Here is an 18,821-nt window from a genome sequence, read left to right as displayed (position 1 = left end):
ATAACAGCGAATGGGTCTGAAAGCCTCGAACTCTTTTCTTTGGGAATGTCCACCACTCGCGCTTTCACCCTTGTTCTCTGGCGTACTTGTTTCTCCCCTCGGATTGTCTAGCTTTTTCGCCTGTGAGCCCTTTCTGAACGAAAACTCTTTCCGCGATCCCTTTCGCCCGTCCGGTCCTCCACCCTCGATGCTCAGTTTTCTACGCATTGCGTAATCTTCGGCTAACTCGGCCGCCCTTTCCACAGTGTTTACGTTATCTCTGTCTTGCACCCATAGCCTCACGTTCTGTGGAATGCTCCTGTAAAATTGCTCTAGACAGATGGTCTCGATGACCCTGTCTCTACTCTCGTAGGATTCCGCACTTTTCAAACCACTCGATTAGGTTTCTCTTCATGCGTAGGCAAAGTCCGGATATCCCTCACTATCCTTCTTTTCTGTGTTTCGAAACCTTTGACGAAATGCCTCGGCTGAAAGGCGGTACTTCTTTAATAAGGCAGCCTTAACCTTCGCGTAATCGTCTGCCTCTTGCGCGCTGAGTCTGGTAATTACTTCAGCCGCTTCATACGGTAACAGCGAAAGCAACCGCTGCGACCATGTACTTGGAGCAAAGTTCATCCTCTCGCAAGTCCGTTCAAAACTCCCGAGGAATATTCCTATATCTTTCCCAACTTGAAAAGGGTTTAGATATTTGTCCATGCGGTATGAATCTATCTCGCTCACTCTCTCAGGAGCCCCTCCACTCGTTTGAGCCAAACGTCTGCCTTCATTCTCAAGTTCGATTCTCCGCAACTCTCTTTCCTCTTTTTCTCTTTCCTTCTCTTGTTTCTCTCTTTCTTTTTCCTCTCTTTTTCTTTCTTGCTCCTCAAACCTTTTGAAAGTGTTTAACGCGGTTTCAATCTCCCCCTCACTGGCACTTTCCATAATCAGCTTCACAATTTGAGACCTGCCCATTCCTTCCTCAACCTCAATGCTTAGATCCTCACATACAAACAAAAGTTCGTCTTTTAGCATTGTCTTTAACTCCATGACTGCTGTTTTGCTTTGGTCCTGCTCGCTAATAGTTAGGTGATCCCTATAACTCACTCAATACTCATAAAGAGGTGATCTACCTAACCCACACAAAAAACAATCTAGCTTCTACACTACTTAAGTGTACACACAAAATGAAGCCTGGAAAGTCATAGCAAAGACCAAGCACTCACCACAACGCAGCACCATGTCGCAAGGTCCATCTCACCGCTGCCAACCAGTTGTAAGGAGTGGGGTTCGGCGGGTCTCGTTACGGTAGCTGGCTCCCAGGAAAGAGACGCGTTCTTTCAAGAAGGAATGTGTTTATTTACATGATGAAGTCAGGAGGTGAAAAGTGAAGAGAAATAACAGCAAAAGTCTTCGGCTTTTATAGCCCCGAGACTGTCACTGCATAAGCACTGGCAAACCGGTGTCAACATCTCCCGCCAATCCGGTGACCTGTCGTCCTGGCGTCCGGCCTCCCGTAAGGAGGCAAAGAGTCACACAATACACTCGCCACGCCCCGAAGACTCGTAGGTGAGAAGGTCGGCGAGGAGTTTCAGTCCAAAGGGGAAAGGGCCGATGACCTCCGCTTCCACTGCCGGGAATACTCGGAAGAAGCGATGAATGAAGGCTGCCTCGGGTGAAGGCCCCACCTGGGTTGATGGGAGCGTCTTCAACGGCACAGTCCCACGCTGACCAAAACGCACGATAAAGCGGCTGTGTCGAATTTCGGAAGACACGCAGACCGCTCCCTCTGGCACAGGTTAATTCTCCCTGCTGCGGTAGGGTAGAATGCAGGTGTGGCTAGGTGAGAAACTCTCCCGCGATGCTATCTCACGCAGAGAACAACAAGCCAAAAAGGGGTCTCCGAATTCCGACGTCCTTTTTCGGGGAAATCCGTCGACAGCGACCTGCTCGTTCGCTCGACATAGGCTCCTCCTGGAAGAATCGGCATTCCTGCCTCCGTCTAAGCGCCGATACGGGGGGAGAAGACAGCATTTCGGTAGACAGCTGTACGCTCAATGGCGTCGGCCTCGATGAATTTTTAGGCCGAACGTAACAGGGTGTAGTTCTTCCGCGTTCGTTAATATATGTGCGCCATGCGTGCTACAGTTGCAAGCGCAAACCCGCACACCCACACCACGAAGTCAGTTAATATAGCGACGCTCACTCATTCTGGACGCACGGATGTTCTGGACGTCTCAGAAGAATATGACAGTTGTGCTCTTCCGCGTTTCGGTGTTGGTTTTGCCGCTGAATTTGGGTGAATTTCATTACTTCTCAATTCTTACTGGAGGCCGCTTTTTTGAAATCTCAAAGCTGCAATGGGTTCTTCGCATAAAGGACTTCTATTCTCCCATTTGACATAACCGCTTAGCTCGGCTAATTAAAAAGTTAATTCATTTAACTTTCTTAATTACGGTGCCAAATGATGTCTTTAGCCATCTTAAAATGCCCGCAGCTACAGAAGTAATTGTGAAAGCATGGAAGAAATCTTGCATTTCGCCGACTTTTGAGGATTTTGGACACGTTTCTTGAAGCACCCTGTAGTATAATGTAGAAAAATTCCGTGCTCTGACGCGCAGTATGTGCGTAGAAAAGAATAATGTCTGTTTCGAGAACTACGGCAAGACCCTCCGTAGAGTTACTGTGCTTTCGTTTGGAGTTGTACGGACATTCTACACGTAACAAGACAGTGACTCCTCTGCTTTTTACAAAGCGGTCTGAACGTAAAAGAAATAGGGCGAAACTGCGTAATATTACGGAAAGGTGCTTCGGTTTGAAGTTTGTACTAGCACGAACATGTAGTTCCAAAGCCTTTCCAAGTTACGCACCGCGATTGGCGCAACGTATCGTTTACTGCAATTTTTCTGAGCATAAAGTTGCGGCTCCAGTATTTGAATACTGAATAACATGCTTAATTCTATTCATGGACTTCATTTATAACCCTTCGTGGGGGCCTTAGCGCTGCTAAACCGGAGGCTACGGGATCAAATCGCGGTAACGGCGGCCGCATTCCGGTAGGGGCAAAATATGGAAATGCACGTGTGCTGTGCGTTAGGTACGCATATGCTTGCATGGATACATGTTTTCAGTACACTGCGTGCGTTGGGTACACAAACCTGACGTGGTCAATATGAATCCCACAATTTACATAAAATTACATAGTTTTTAATAGCGAAGATGTTTAAGCTAGCCGTAATGTGTCCGTAATAAACGGGTATGGGCCACGGAAATTTGTGCGGCCTATCAGAAAACTGCAGTCATCATCATAAACGGGTATGTGCCACAGAAAGTGGGTAAATCCCATCACTCACCACTGGTCCACTAAAAAGCAAGCAGGCAACAGTTAGCCCAACACTAGGGAACGGGAAAGGCAACGGCTGCTACGAGAAGATACCAAAGCGATGGAAGGCCTACGCCAACGACGACGTGCCCGTGGATCTCTGAGAGGTGCGAACGCTTCGTTTCAGCGCGAGTTTGTCTCTGGTTGGACATCCATATCGTGTATGTGACTGTATGAGAGGTGCGAACGCTTGGTTTCAGCGCGAGTTTCTGTCTCTGGAGTTTGGATATCTGTGTCGTGTCATGACTGTGTGTCACAGACACGACACCTAGAAGCAACCAGATTATCTTCAGAATCGTCCAGTTTCGCTGTTTCAAGGCTTGCGCGGCGTAGTGCTTAGTGCAAGCTTCGCCAATTTTTTTTTTCCATGCCATCGTATGCGACGTTCTGGGCCGTTCTCAGTCGCGCTGACCCAAATAGGAAATCAGCGTGGGTCCCCAGGCTGTCTTTGATCGCCCGGCGAGTGGCGAGAAATTGAGATAGCCAGGAGAGCCCTACGCGGCTACGAGCCGCAGCCACCCACAGGCTGTATCTTGTCGGGCTGTAAGCATGACTGACCTGAGAGCTTTATACATGCGTTTGTATTACAAGTGTTGAAGATTGGGCGAGTTGGTTTGTCGTACTTCATCGTCGTTCGTCGTACTACACCGTAGAAGACGCCATTTACATAGTGCGGGAAGTACTTAAACAGCAACGAATCATCTTTATGACATCGCTCTGTGGTCACAGGTCACGGAAACATCCTGGGAACAAAGAAGAGCTTTGCGCTGCAGTCAGTACGTAACCGCTCATGGCGCAATTTCTACACAAGGATACCGCAAATCTGAAAAAAGTAAGCACTTTTACTGCGCAAGTTAGCTTATGCATTCTAATTTTGCCATCTATGTAATGTTTATGTGCCTTCGCTGAGTTGCATCCGAAAACTTGCCTGATGAATGCGAGGCCGCTTATCCTGCCGCGTGTAGCTGCACGTGCCGAGGAATCTTGTATGTACTAGCGCCCGTCTGTGAACAGCTGTGATCACAACCATGTGGGCAATAAACAAGCGAGTGCCACGCGGTCACCGTTTGAAAGATTTGAAACCGGATCCCGAGTGCTCGACCGAACGCTTACGTTGGATCGAGTACTCATGATCCGGTTTCAAGTTGCGGCTCAAGCGGAGATGGCGAAGTTCCATCGCGGCTGAAGCGGAGGGGAAACGCGCCAGCCGTCTTTCGTAGCGCTGCTTTCTTTTCACCTATTCTCAAACTGTGCTACTCCTCTGACCCCAGAGCAATCTACCCAAGGCAACTCGGGGAACCAGAGTCTTGGTCCCCAATTGTAATACTCGCAGTATCGCTAGAAAAGCGAAGCATTTATAGTGATGGCAATGTCGCAAAAAAAAAAAACAAAAAAAAAACCGCGAAGACTTTCAGTTTTTGTTGGTCGTATATGTTGCAATAAACGTTCGCTTTCTAATCGACAAGCATGGGTTCACGCGCGCACCAGCAAACGACCATATGGAATGACTAAAAACAGTCGCTGGCAAGAAGAGCGCGGGCAGAATTGAGCAAACACCTTTGTGTTGCCTCTTCAATGCATCTCCGAAACTTTCAGTATAGGGGAGCATGAACCAGAACGAGGAAAAAAATTGGGGAGGGTATTGCGCAACACGAAGAAACCGAAAAATAGTATCGTCCACACACACGGGCCTTCATCGGTCACTTGATCGATGAAGTTCGCAGGAGTGCGGACGCCCGCTCCGCACGTTGGCTCAAATTCTCCTATACCTCTATTCTTTTTAATGCGATAGCCATTACGGACACTCCAGGCCCATTTTTGCCGTCGCAGTGAGGTTCCGTGTAAAGTCCAAGGGAGATAGCATTGCCCCGCGCGTCGCATGTACTTTGTGCGAGTGAAAGCGTCCGAGGGATCGCGGCTCAAGTGGAGAGGAAGCGCGCCAGCCGTCTTTCGAAGAGCGAAAGGTCCATGGGGGTCCCGAGGATGGGCAGGAATTGCGTATTTTGAACGGCCGGGTCAGCGCCTCCTGGCCGGGTGCAGTCGCGAGCGCCCTATCTTGATAGGGATCAGCAGACGGCTCATACCTTCGTGCGTGCTGCGTTTTTGCCGCTCAGTTTACGTTGAAGGGATAGACAGCACGAAAGTCGCTTCGCTCGTCGCAGAGGCCGCGTTTCCTTACACCAGCGTTTTGCTGAGTTACGCCATATCGGATACTTTGTATAACAGTCCAATTTGTTGCTATCGCGTTCATTGTTCGACTCTCATTCCCCTGCTCCCGTCGCTCGCTGAGCCATATATATGCTTCCTGATTGGCTACAGACAATAGCGCCCCTTTAGCCATTCTCTTCCCTCTCCTCAAAGACTTGAGTCACGCAAGAGCCCGCGGTTGGCTTACCACATGCCTCTGCAGGCAAAGCTTCGCTAGTTGAGCCGGAAAAGTTTTGGCCAGTGTATTCTGTGTCTCAGAGGTTACGTGTTGGGCCGATACTGCGATGAAAAAAAGCGAAGCGAGTGTCTTCGCAGAGAGCTCGCTTGCCGAGGCTGTCTGTGTGACTCTGTCCTATAGTTATTTCTTCCTCTGTGCCATTAGTCATGTTGGCTTGCCCAGCTTTTGCATCCGCGACACCTGGAATACCTGAAAGCTGAAAGATAGGGCGCACGGCAACCTAACCGTCGTGGTCGACACGCAGCTTTTTAAAAGGTTTTAGTCCAGCGAATTTTTCATTTCGTATTGGTAACGTCAAGAGATCATGAAAGTCCCTGAAGCGAGGTCTTGCAGACTGAAAGGGCTACGTGCCTGCCATGACCGTACGGTGTTTCCGTACTTACGATACGATAAACCGGCACTGCTAAAAGTCTGTCGGTGCCGTGGCTTGCCGGCCAGCATAAACAGGCAGTTAGAGGTCGGTCGAGGGCTGAGGCTCGATGTGTGCCATGTCGTCGTGTGATCGAATGTGGCCGCGCCCACGGGCGCTCGGTGTGAGCAACGACTGCAACACTGTAGGGCATAAGGAAACGTCTGATTGCATTATAACTGTATGCTCAGAACTGGACGAGTCGTTGTGTATCCGCCTTGAACAAAAGTTTAAAAAAATAGAAGGAGGAAACAGCGCGAAGGAAGCGCAGACAAGCAACTAAACGTCAAACACAAGCGCTGTTCGTGATATCTCGCTGTCCTTTTTTTTTTTTTTTTTTTCGAGGATGACTGCATCGCTGACGCTTAATCTGACGTGCGCACCTAAAACGCCAGCGCATTTTGTACAACAATACGCGAGACAAAGGAGGAAAATGAGAGTGTCCATTCCCCGATTCATCACCCACCCCCATGGAATGCCCGCCCCCTTGCGCTCGCGGTCGCCCAAAAGCCTGCCGGTGACGTGGTCTCACCGCTGCAGCGTCCAATTTCACTCCGTGTGACGAGCGCGACGCAGCCATGTGTGTGTGTGTGTGTGTATACGCCGCAGTGATTCACCTTCTTGTGTCGGAGACGCGGCGCCATTAAGAAAAAAAAGAGCATGACTAAGGTGGCAACAGAACTGGGTGTTATACGCGTGTGCCTGGAAAATCGACAACCCTAAATAAAACGTTAATGCATTAAGCTGGGCTAGTTGGTATTGATTGTATGCTTCCATATTGCTAGCGAACACGCACAAAGGACGACATAGCGGTTGTCCTGTCTCTTTCTATGTCGTCCTTTGTGCGTGTTCGCGAGCAATATGGAAGCATACCTAAATAAAAACACGGTCCGGGTTCTTTTAAGGGGCTGTTCAGAAGATATGGTTCACCACCATTGATGTAACGTCTATCACGACATGTTAACTCCGAACTACCTGCACCATCCAACTTTCCTTCCGTGTTCAAGAATTTTTAGATGCGAAGTATCTTATGGCGGAGTTCAATCCGGTGGTGGTGGTGTGCGGCGTGACCACCCTTACTGCGCATGCGCATACCCTCTCCACACACCTCCTCTCCACACCCCTCACCATTCCTCCTGTCCTCCTAAAGGAATATACGGTGCCGTGTTGCTCATACGCAGTGATCATGAGGTGCTTTCCGTAATTTATATATCTGCTTTCTTATGGAATAAAGGTCAGTTGTTAAGTCTGCGCTGGTCCTTGTGAACTTCTTTCGTTGTGTCTTCGTGTGGTGTGCATAAAATTTCCACTAGGCTCACATCATACAAGGAATTTCAGTGCTAGTTTACTGGACTTACTCAGCCATTGCAGCGGAACTAAGATTGTCTCAGATGTGCATATATGCGTCTTCAGTCTTCTTCTATTCCTTGATGCCATGGTTACTTCTTCGCTTGTCACTGATAGAGAAAGGGATGGAAAGTCCTTGAACACGGGGTGTGGCTAGAGCCAACGTTTAAACTAGCTGCACGATAGACTTTGAGGAGCGATTAAGAGAAATGGGGGAGGAGCGGCGGGCTAGGAAAGTTTTCAGCTACTTGTACATGAGGAATGTAGATACAGAATGCAGGAACCGAACCAGAAAATTGTCAAGCAAATACTTAGACAACAGCAGGGGACCAAACGAAAAAGAATAATCGGTTAAGAAAAAGGTTAAAGAAGAGGAGAGGGGCCTGTGGAAAATAGGGGTGCTTACGAAATCAGCGCTGCAAACCTACATATATTTCATGCAGGAAATTGCCAAGGAAAAGATCTACATAACTCTCTGGGTAGCTCTGTTGTTTGAAGCCTGGACTGGAGTATTGCGGACTAAGACCTACCGAACAAGGAATAGACACACTGTGAAGTACGTATGGAGGGGAGGAAGAAACGGCTGAACACCTTATACTTTAAAGGGCTTCACCGTACAGTCCAAGGCAATGGGGCTGAATTTTTCAAAGCATTGGGGTTTTGGGACAGTGAAGGCCAAATAGACTTTATGCAGATAGAAATAATCAAAAAGGAGATTATCAGATTGGTGGTAAAATTAAGGCAGGAATAAAATTTAGCCCTTCACAACACAGGCGAGTGTGTGTGGTCAAGGGAGCCCCGCTCAATATCACTGAGCCGGCCCACAAGCTGCGCGAGGACTAGTAGACCGCGTAGCTACCGGAGGGCGCGGCGCTGAGGTTTTGGAGAATCGGGACCCTCCCACCTCGTATAACGAACTCACCAAACATGTTTACCTGGGGCGGAGACAGTACCCTCCACCACGCAGAAAATTAAGCAGACCACAGGCTGTGACACATAGGCTAATTCAGATCGGGGCGTACCCTAACCCCGCGCTATTGTACAAGATTTATCCAGAAGTACAGCCAACTAATGCATGTTCATTATGCGCGGATATAGCGAATCTAGTACATATGCTCTGGCGGTGCCCGCGTTACGTGGCGGCGAAGTCATCACGCCGTCAAAATGGGAGGCTGCTATTACTAGCTCCGGACTCGAAGAACAGCTATGGGCAGTCCAACGGGCCCGCGACACAGCAGAGAGACTTGGTCTTTCTGTTCCGACGTGGGAGCTGCCCGCAACGTGGTATAGGGCGCGTTCCGAGGGACCAAAATAAAGTTTATTCATCCATCCTTCACAACACAGAGTTGGCACTTCACTATGTGTTACGGCTAGGTGGCGTGAGCCGCTGCCCGATCAAAAGGTTACAGCCCCGTCCATCCGTCCGTCTGACAAGTGGTCTTCTTCGCAGCAGCAACTGCCTACCTTAGCGCGTGTATGTGTATGCTTTGTACACACTCCTCCAACAAAAACAGAACAGGAGAGGACAAGTGCGAAAACGAGGTGTGAGTGAGGTGGAAAGAAGGGCTGGTGTGGCGTCCCGCGCGTCGTAAATATTCCATGTGCGAGTGAAAGCGTGCTAGGGCTGCCGACGATCGCGGACCAAGCGGAGAGGAAACGCGCCGGCCATCTCCGTCGCGCGAAATGCGCATGGGGAGATGGATGTCCCAGATGGAGAATTGTATGGCTCCGACAGGAACTGCTTACATTGATCGACCGGGTGCGGTCGCCTGCACCTTGTCTTGACAGGCACAAGCGGACGGCTCATACCTTTGTACGTTTTGTGTTCTCATCGCAAAGTTCGCGTTGAAGCCATAGAAAGCACTAAGGCCGCTTGGCTCGCTGCAGCGGCCGCGTTACCTAACACCAGCGCGTTGCTGAGTTGCGTCAGGTAGGATGCTAAAGGAGTGAGTTGGGCTTACTTCGTATAATATTCCAATTTGTTGCTATCGCATTCATTGCTTCGCCCTTGCGACGAAACTGTGACATTCTTCATTCGCACTTACTTATAACTTTATCCTGTATGATTTTGAAAACTCCTGCAATTACGACATGTACGCAGGTATCTGCGATTGAAGCAACCTACCTGTAGTAATGGTGGCAAAAAAAGAAAGATTAAAGAAAGTAGCTGTTCAGCTGACTGTTAGCAAATTCAGACGTCGGAAAAATTCATGTACGAGAGTGACTTAATCCTTTTTGACATTATATTCTAAAAACAGTTTGCATCGCTTTGAATCTTCTTGTCCTACAACAGTAATCGTCGTCTACTTTGCTTGCGTTTCTTGAAAACTCGGCGCTCGCCACCTAAACTGCGGCTTTAAACGCCCTGATAAAGTTGTTTGCACTGAACATCACCACAAGAAAAGCCAACACCCATAAGGATGTTAGCTCCTTATTATCACAAAATCAGCGTTCTGTCTCTAGAACGTTGATATCGTAATAATATATCTATATAGGGCAAGTAATGAGAAAAAATAAAACTTCGATTATCAAAAACAAGAAGTAGTCGCGTCAATTAGCACAGCATGGCATGCTTCACACTTTGGATAGCATTCGAGCGTCGTTTATGGTCCACAGAAGTGGAAACAGGATCAGCGTGTACAAGCACACTATTTTTGCTTACCGACCACAGAAATTCAGAGAGTCCGCTAAAGTGGATTGAAAGAAATCTTTTAAGGTTTCTGTCTGAGCGTCTGTCAAATATGCTTGAGAGAGGACATTTGAAGCAGATCAAAGCGCAGAAGCGAAAATCGTGATTTAGATCGCCTTCACATTCAGAAATACGACGTTTGAGAAAGGTTGACGTGAGAACGTGTTCATTTGGACGGAGTGAACGTAATCGGACTCGTGCGGTACATCCAGGCGAGCGACAGACTGCAGGCAGAAGAAAGTGCGGACAGAGGGAAGATATAGGAGCACAGCGCCTGTGCCCCTATCTCTGCGCTGCTTCAACCAAACATGAACGCCTACCAACTCGTTCAAGTTTCCATTTTTATGAAGAGCCCGGAGAAAAAGTTGAAAGGTTAAGGTGTTCTGACGCCAAACTGGAAATATGAAGCAAAATGTTGTATGCTCCTCGAACCGGCTGGCAGATAACGAGGTGCGTTTCATGCGGTCAGCATAACGCGCCCCTTACGATATATAGGCAGACTGGTCTGCTGGCGATAAGCCCTTTTAAGCTTAGTACAATGCCCTTGACTTCTGATGCTGCATGTAGACAATCGTTCACGTCAAGGGCACTGCATAAGTCGGGCTCTGCAGCGACAGAGAAAGAGAGTTCCAATCTTGGCCGATTTAGGTTAAGAGTAGCACTGACAATTGGACGAGCTGGTACAGCTGCATGGCTTCAGAACGGCGAAACAAGGAAGACGAAAAGACGATGTTCGTGTGATCTTTCGTCTTTTCGTCTTCCTTGTTGCGCCGTTCTGAAGCCATGCGTTAGGTTAAGAGCTTGTCGCAACGGGACTGACTGCTGCATATCAAGCCATCCGAACTGGCGCTCGTGTAGTCGTATAGGTTTCTTCCGACCAAGGGCTCCTTCCTGCGTGACGATGTCGATTCGAGAGTTCTCGAGATTGTGCCGTTCTGGGAGAAAATGCTGCAGCGCGTGAGCTATCTGTTATCGGCTTGAATGCACGCCAGCGCGGTGCATGTGCCGGCTGCAGCCAGGGCGACTGCCGCGACGAGTGCGCAACAGCTGTTCTGCGTTCTGCAAGAGGGGTACGACGGAAAGCTCCCTCTCTCTCTTTGAATTGCATCACATTCTCCTCTCCCAGCTCTTTATTTTTTCCCTCTGCCTCTTCCGTTTCGTCCACGCTGTTAGCAACAGCTGAACGAGTCTTTTTTTTTTTTTATAATCACCGTGTTCCCAGCGGCGACGGCTGTGCGTCTAGGCGCACGTGGTATACATTAGGTATTCAGAAGGAGACGACCGCAGTGCACTTTTGCGTCGTGCGCGTTTGACAAGACGTTTGCTCTGGGAGGCCTGTATGAGGGAATGCTGCTTGCCAACGACAGAAACGCCTAGCAGTCGACATCGAGTGAGGAGGTGCACGTTCCTCGCTAGCGGAGTGGAAGTGCAGATTGCGACGACTCACGGTGTACTCTTGCCATCTTTCTCGCAGCTCCTGGCCGTTTCGTTCGTTCTTTCTTTCTTATTGCGCTCTTCGTGCAACGACCGCTCCCTTCTTTTTATTCCTTTGCTCGTTGACGGAAGGACCGCTGCAGCGAGCGACTGCTTCCTTTACAAGCGCTGCGGGAGATAACACCGCACTAGCGTTAGCTTGGCGCCCAACGCCAGGCCTCTTCATTCGTCGGCGTGCACCTACGCTGGAGGCTCTCGGCGACTACTAGTACAGGTGAGTGTGGTCTCGCGCTCTGTATAGAAATCGACACCGACCGCTTTCGTACTGGGTCCAACGGTTGTGCCTTTGTGACTGAGCTCCAGGTGGCGGAGAGTCTGACTTATCCTATTCAATAGCAACAAGCCAGTTTCGGTTGTCAAGGCAACGTGATTCGGTTCGGCCCTCCACACGTGTATTATTTTGTGTGACGCTTTCTAGAAAGAGTTTATATACAAAGCGTTTGAAGTAGTGCTGATTGAGAGAGAAATTACGCTTATTTCTGCAGCCCATAAGGGAGCACGGGACGTTTATACATAAGCGCTTTGTAGATAGAGCACGAGATAAGCGGAACAAAACGTGGAGCGCGCTCTGAAAGCGGCACTTCGTTAAACATTGCTGGTCTGCACTTCACACTACGTCTGTACTTCACTCTGATTCGCGCCTGCAGCGCTGCCTTCGGGCACGAATATCGTGCATACCTCTAGGCTGTCAGTCGATAGTTTTTCTTTCGTTGTCACTGTTCTTTCAAGCTCGCTTATTTTTCTTCGCAGCTCCAAGCCGTTTGTTGCTAGCGCGCAAAACAACGCTTGACCTTTTAGCTTTAAAGTTCTACGGTGCAGTCTCATGCTGACAGTTTTTTATGATGTCAAAAATGGACGGTACGTAAATTTCTCGCAGCAGAGTTCAAGACGTCTTTTTTTTCAACACACACATCGGGTTTGAGAGGTCAAGGCCTGTACGGTATATCGCGCGTTCACTACACAAATACACACGCAGCGCAAAAACGCGTTCCTGTCGATGTAATTTTATGAAGATTTCCAAATATTGCGGCCGATTAGAGGCACATTCAATAACTCCGGGCTATCAGAACTATTTGGCGTCTTTCGAAAAACCACTGTTGCTTTTGGGACTTTAAAAAAGACGCCAGGCCTGCGCTGAAACCGCAGCACAGTCACAGCGAAAGCTGGAAGAGCGGCGTTTCTAGAGCCCGTTGTAAGCACTCTTGAGGCTACAATACAAGTACACTAGAAAGGTACCCACTACGCCATAAATCACAATTTTTGTGATGTTGGGAAGCACCTACTAAGCCATTATTTGTCATTCTGCGGAGAAGCGAGGCACCGGCTACACGTCTGTAAGGCATTATGTGCACTTTGTTGACGCGACGACTGATAACGATGAAGAATTATGGCTCAACCCTTTGTAATAGGTTGGAAGCTTTAAACGGCCCACCAGTTATGTAATTTGCATTGGGTGACGCCCGGTCGCTATTTCCCTCTCCCGTCATGCTGTATAACATACGTTGACGTGGGAGAGAGACGGGGGGGGGGGCGAAGAACTTTACTGAGACCCCAAGGAAATGGATCATGCGCTTATGGGCTTCCTTGGCAACCAATACAAGTGCACTTGCGAGGAACCCACTACGCTATAAATCATTGTAATTTTACTGAGACCCCGAGGAAATGGATCATGCGCTTATGGGCTTCCTTGGCAACCAATACAAGTGCACTTGGAGGAACCCACTACGCTCTAAATCATTGTAATATTACTGAGACCCCGAGGAAATGGATCATGCGCTTAAGGGCTTCCTTGGCAACCAATACAAGTGCACTTGCGAGGAACCCACTACGCTATAAATCATTGTAATTTTTGAGAAGTAGGGAAGCAGGCACTGTGCCATTTTTCGTCATTCTACGGAGAGCCGTTGTACCTGCTAAACGCATGTAAGGCATTATGCGCACTTTGTTGATGCTGTGCCTGATGACGACGAAGAATTATGGCAGAGCCCTGTAATGGGTTGGAAGCAAGGAGGTTTAAACCTCCTTGGTTGGAAGCATTCAACAACCTACTCGTTGCGCAAGTCGCATTATGTGACGCCTAGTTACAGAATTCGCGTTGTGCGACGCTTGGTGCTTATTTTACTCTTCTACGACGCTATATTGCATATGCTAATGTGGTTCCTTCCCGACATGAAGACTGTATAGGACCTTTTTGCAAAGCAGTTTCAGGCACCGGCATGGCTCAGAGGTTGAATACTGGGCTCCCACGCAGAGGGCCCAGGTTCGAACCTCGTTCCATCCTGGAATTTTTTTCTTATTTCATTTTTTTTTTCTTATTTCGAGCGATACTGATTACGGACACCGGCGGCGGCGGCGGCAGCGGCGGCGGCGGCGGCGGCGGACAACTACGGCGCCAAAAACGGCCGGTGAAATGATCTCATAACAGCTTTCGCTGTAAAACTGTGAATTATAATAGCCTTTAGCGCACCCAAAGTTTAACAGCCAATATGCGAGGAGTTGGTGCCGAATACAGGTACACACGTACGCAAGCCTACAAGCATTTAGCCGTATTAACCACACTCGAAACACAGACGAATGCCCGCGGCACAGGGACACACCAACATCACCGCATGTCACGTGGATGTGCCCAGACAGACTGACACATATAAGGTGCGTACAATTATTGGAACACAGGATTTCAGAACACGGGAGGCACTGCTTGCGGACGAGAATGAGGATAGAAAATAGGCTTGGCTGGGCCAGTGAGCTGCGCTGCACGGGGCCTAAAATCTTCTTTTATTCAATGATGTTTCTCCCTTTCTCTCAGGCGGATATGGTATTGTTTTCTTCAGCACCTGGCGCTATTGCTAGAAGCAATGATAAAGATTTAATGCGAGAAAGAAGAGAGGAAAACGATCTGCTATCACAGCTGATGGCATCAGACTTCCCAGTGCAGGGATGCCGTATTGGCCGTACTGTTTCCTATACAGTTGTTGCTGTAGAAGACTGAATGGTATTTACAGACGCAGGTATAAGCTCGTGGATCGATGAGTGCACCATATACTTCCGATGCTCTTAACTGCACGTGCTAGCGTATAGTGACGTTATATACACTTCGACCTACTTACTACCGTTATTTTTGCCAGATGTACGCCATCTTTTAATAGTCTCTGCAGCACCTCTTGCGCGTTCCCATGCGTGAAAAGTTGTGCTAAGCCAATATGTGAACGCACATGCACGGTATGAAGCCGAGAATGTTTCCGTTATCTCGGCATTGCATAAATAAAGTGCTGCCATCAGAACTCGCTGTCAGGGATCGAGTAGATGTGGTATTTAAACTATTAGACACCCATGCGCTTTTTCATATCAACAAAATCCATGGAGCTGCTAAAGAGAGCGAGCTACGGCTTCAAGCGCGTTATTATTGTAGTATTTGTTTTGATTTTTCTGCAGGCCCAGAAGGTTTGTGTTATCTGTTATCGTGGTGGAAAATGTGGCGGCATATCATGAAATTTATCCACTATTTCAGTTTAATATTACTTGGAATGGATCACACGGTGGGGTGTTTAATAAGGACATTGTTATCGCGTGAATGATTTATTCTTATATGTTGGCGATGCGTGTGAAGTTCTGGTGCCATTAACGGCTCGTTATACAGTGGAAATAGAGAAAGAAGTGAATAAACATTTATGAAACATTAACGCCATCAACGTAAAATAAGTCGTGTGTATTCTTTTGGGCGCTGGTCACATAATGCGTATCGTACTTTTCGTACCGAGTGCAGCGTTGATATCGCCAGTGACGAGCTATGCTTTGTGAACAGTGGCCTGTAGGAGTCATCATTCTTTCAAAAGCAAGTCATATGACCATACACGCGCTGTATAGATCACATAGGATGCCATGATCTGTCAAACGGGAGGAACTTTTGTAGCCGAAGGCGGCCCCTACTCACTATCGAGTATGATAGAAATCGACTTCATTAAATGCCAGCTGCAAGCATCCTTGGTCGTTTAATATGAACTGAAATTCTAATGTTACTTCTTTGAATAACTATAATTATTTCTTTTAACTTTATGTAAAGTGCATCCTTAAACGGCGTTTCTCATATAGCCTGACTCTCTGTGGGACGTTGAACCACCCCACAAACCAACCAATGAGAAATTCTTAAGTGCCAGGTCTGGATGCATAGACTAAGGAATATGCGTGTTTAATTGTTTCTATATGTATATACCCCTATATTCCGGAGATTTCTGAAGCTGCCAAGGGCGTCTTTTATTTGTTTGCTTTGCCTTTATCTAGACAAACATGCGCATAAAGGCTTAAAAACAAACAAAGAAAAAAAAGTAATATTATGCGTCCTCTCTTCAACTATATATGGTTGGTTATACACAAACGATGTTCTATCATCCTACGGGCGTGCTTTAAGCGGCCGTTGTTACTATAGTACCCGATATGTGCGGAATGAAAGAAAGAAAAAAAATTTCGCCAGCAACAACTGTACACGTGGTTAACAAAGTTTTTTCTTTATGGTTTCTTCATTATTTTCTTCTCTGTAACCTCGGGGAACGTAAACAGTTAGTTCCTCATTGAAAGCTTACTATGGTTTTCTGTTTGTAGGTGCCTGTTTCGCGGGTTTATCTATTCCATGGAATGGAGCTGTTCAGAACACCGATGAGAAACATTCCACGTGCTGACACAGTACACGTTAAACCACAGTGTCGCGTTTTATCCGATACATTTTTCATCTGTCTGCAGCCCTGCGTGACCTTACGCAGCTTTCATCCTGACCCCAGGTTTGACAATACGCCATAATTTATTGCGCAAGCCATCAGGTAAATTAAGGAAAATCATAATAGGAGGCTGTCACAGTAAACGATAGACGCCGTAAAAAAAAAAAAAAAAAAAAGGCAGGGACGAACTGCTACCACGGCGCGAGGGCAGGGGCCGACCGCCGCCGCGGCTGTGGTCACTGCTGCGGATCGGCTGCGTCGGCGTCGCTGCCGCTGGGAGGCGGCACTCACCAGCCACAAGCTGACCGACCAACTTTGGGCCGTCCGGCAAGCCGAGGATGCCGCCCGGGTATGGTCCCTTGACCCTAGCCCGGGTCCAAGGGCTTCAAGCCGTCACCTGACGCCATCATCATCGACGGAGAGTGGGACGGGACAGGGGTTAATCCCCTCTTCCCCCCGCCTCGCCCGGACTTTTAATAACGTTTATTCACTCACTCACTCACTCACTCACCCCGAAGCATGCATGCCCGTTAATGAGGACTTCTGTTATCTTCGTCAGATGCTACCCGCCGCTATAGTGGTCTAGTGGTTACGGTGCTCAACTGCTGACCGAAGGTCGTGGGATCGAATCCCGGCCACGGCGGCCGCATTTCGATGGAAGCGAAATGCTAGAGGCCCGTGTGCTTAGATTTAGGTACACGTTAAAGGTAATCAGATGGGCGAAATTTCCGAAGCCCTACACTCCGGCGTCCCTCATAATCATAACGTGGTTTTGGGACGTACGTGAAACCCCAACAATTATTATTCGTCAGATGCGCGGTTAGCAATGTATAATGTGCTACTGAGAAAACTTGGGAAACGCCAAGTTACACATGAACATCGAGGAGGAGTTCTAGGAATCGTAATGAGTACATGCAGAGAGGTCAGATGTGGGAGAGCGGGTGTCCTAGCTCTGTGGACTTTGCGCGTGGATTTCATCTAGACAGGTAAAGTGTGCTGGAAATTAGCCTGGCGTGCGGCAAGCCGTGTAGTTAACGCGCAGACGCATGGCGGTTTACGCGCATAAAATGTGAGCTGACGCGCGCTAATGCGTTATTTCCTCTGCCGCTGTTTGCATTCAGAGGCTTTCCCTTTACGTTGCGATTACGCTCTGCAATATGCGATAGTGTTTTCGTCCTTCTGCAAGGAAGTTCCCCCCCCCCCCCCCTCCTTTCCAGTATTCCTCTTGGAGCTCGCAGACACGCCGCAGAGGGATTTTCCCCGTGCTTTTCAACCGTCTTGTTATCATGTACGGCTTGTCATTTCGCCTCTATCGCACCTTGGTAGCTTAGCGGCTGAGGTGTTGCGCTGCCGTTGGCTCGAGGACGCGGGTTCGATTCCCGGCCACGGCGGCCTCATTTTTATGAAGGCGAAACATCCGTGTATTCCTACTTAGATTTAAGTGCGCGTTGAAGAACCCCAGGTGGTTGGTCACAATTAGTTCTCTACTAAAGCGTGCCTCATAATCACATCGTCGTTTGGGCGCGTCATTAATACCGAATTTACCAAGTATGTGCAGCGCGAAGGCACATAAACGACATAGACTGGCGCGCCGTTTATGTGTCTTCTCTTTGTCTTCCTTTCTTCGCATTGTACCTACTTAGTACATATCAAAACATTTACCAACTAGCCCATCAGCGGATTCTTCCAAAACCAAAGAAGTTCGCTCGTGGTAAGCGAGGCGTACTGACTCAAAGTTGAACATCCGAGTATATAGGCTTTCCTTCTCGCATGTCTGACTGAACTATTTATTTGACAAATTCAGCTTAACGTGCCCAAGCAAGAGCTGGGCTATTAAAAGACGACGTGTAGTACATTGAAAGCTTCAGGATAACCTTTTACTATACTATCGTGCGCCTAATTCAAGTGCTATGCGAGCGTTTCGAAATTTCCACAGCCGGGAACCGATCGCGCGTCGTCACTCAGCAGAACGTAGCATCCATTTCGCCACCATAACTGATGCGATGAGAACAATTTCTTTTCTTACTCCGTGGCTGAGAAGGAAGGAAGAAAGCGGGCGACGCTACAGCACACAAGAAAAACGCCCCTAATATGTCGGGATCGTCCATTTCTTCTCATTTTCTCGCCGAATATATTGACTTCGTGGTGTAAAGCGAGGAATCTTTGCGCTGACATCACAGGAACCTCTATAACATCACAGGTCCGCGACGTGTGTCTATTTTGCATTACAACGCGCCGTTGTATAGTTACGTAGAAAATGCTTTCCAAGCAGGCAGCCGCATGCGTTCTTGTAATGCACTTAGCTACAGACGACGATATCTGCACAAGTAATTAAAGGCGGTGCATCTTATTTCGGGCATGAGCGCAAT

General features: G+C 48.3%; 1 protein-coding gene across 1 annotated transcript in view; it reads left to right on the top strand.

Moving 5' to 3' along the window:
• The first annotated feature begins 11,498 nt into the window (after positions 1-11,498).
• The window catches only part of LOC119387714 (sodium/potassium/calcium exchanger 5), a 46,395-nt gene continuing 39,072 nt past the window's right edge, over positions 11,499-18,821 (top strand). Inside the window, exon 1 of the mRNA XM_049413620.1 lies at positions 11,499-11,957. The gene's annotated coding sequence lies outside the window, so the exon portion shown is untranslated. The remainder of the gene's footprint in view (positions 11,958-18,821) is intronic.

The sequence above is a fragment of the Rhipicephalus sanguineus genome, chromosome 3 (assembly GCF_013339695.2).
Source record: "Rhipicephalus sanguineus isolate Rsan-2018 chromosome 3, BIME_Rsan_1.4, whole genome shotgun sequence".
In the NCBI taxonomy this organism is placed as follows: Eukaryota; Metazoa; Arthropoda; class Arachnida; order Ixodida; family Ixodidae; genus Rhipicephalus; species Rhipicephalus sanguineus.
This window is presented reverse-complemented; position numbering and strand designations above follow the sequence as displayed.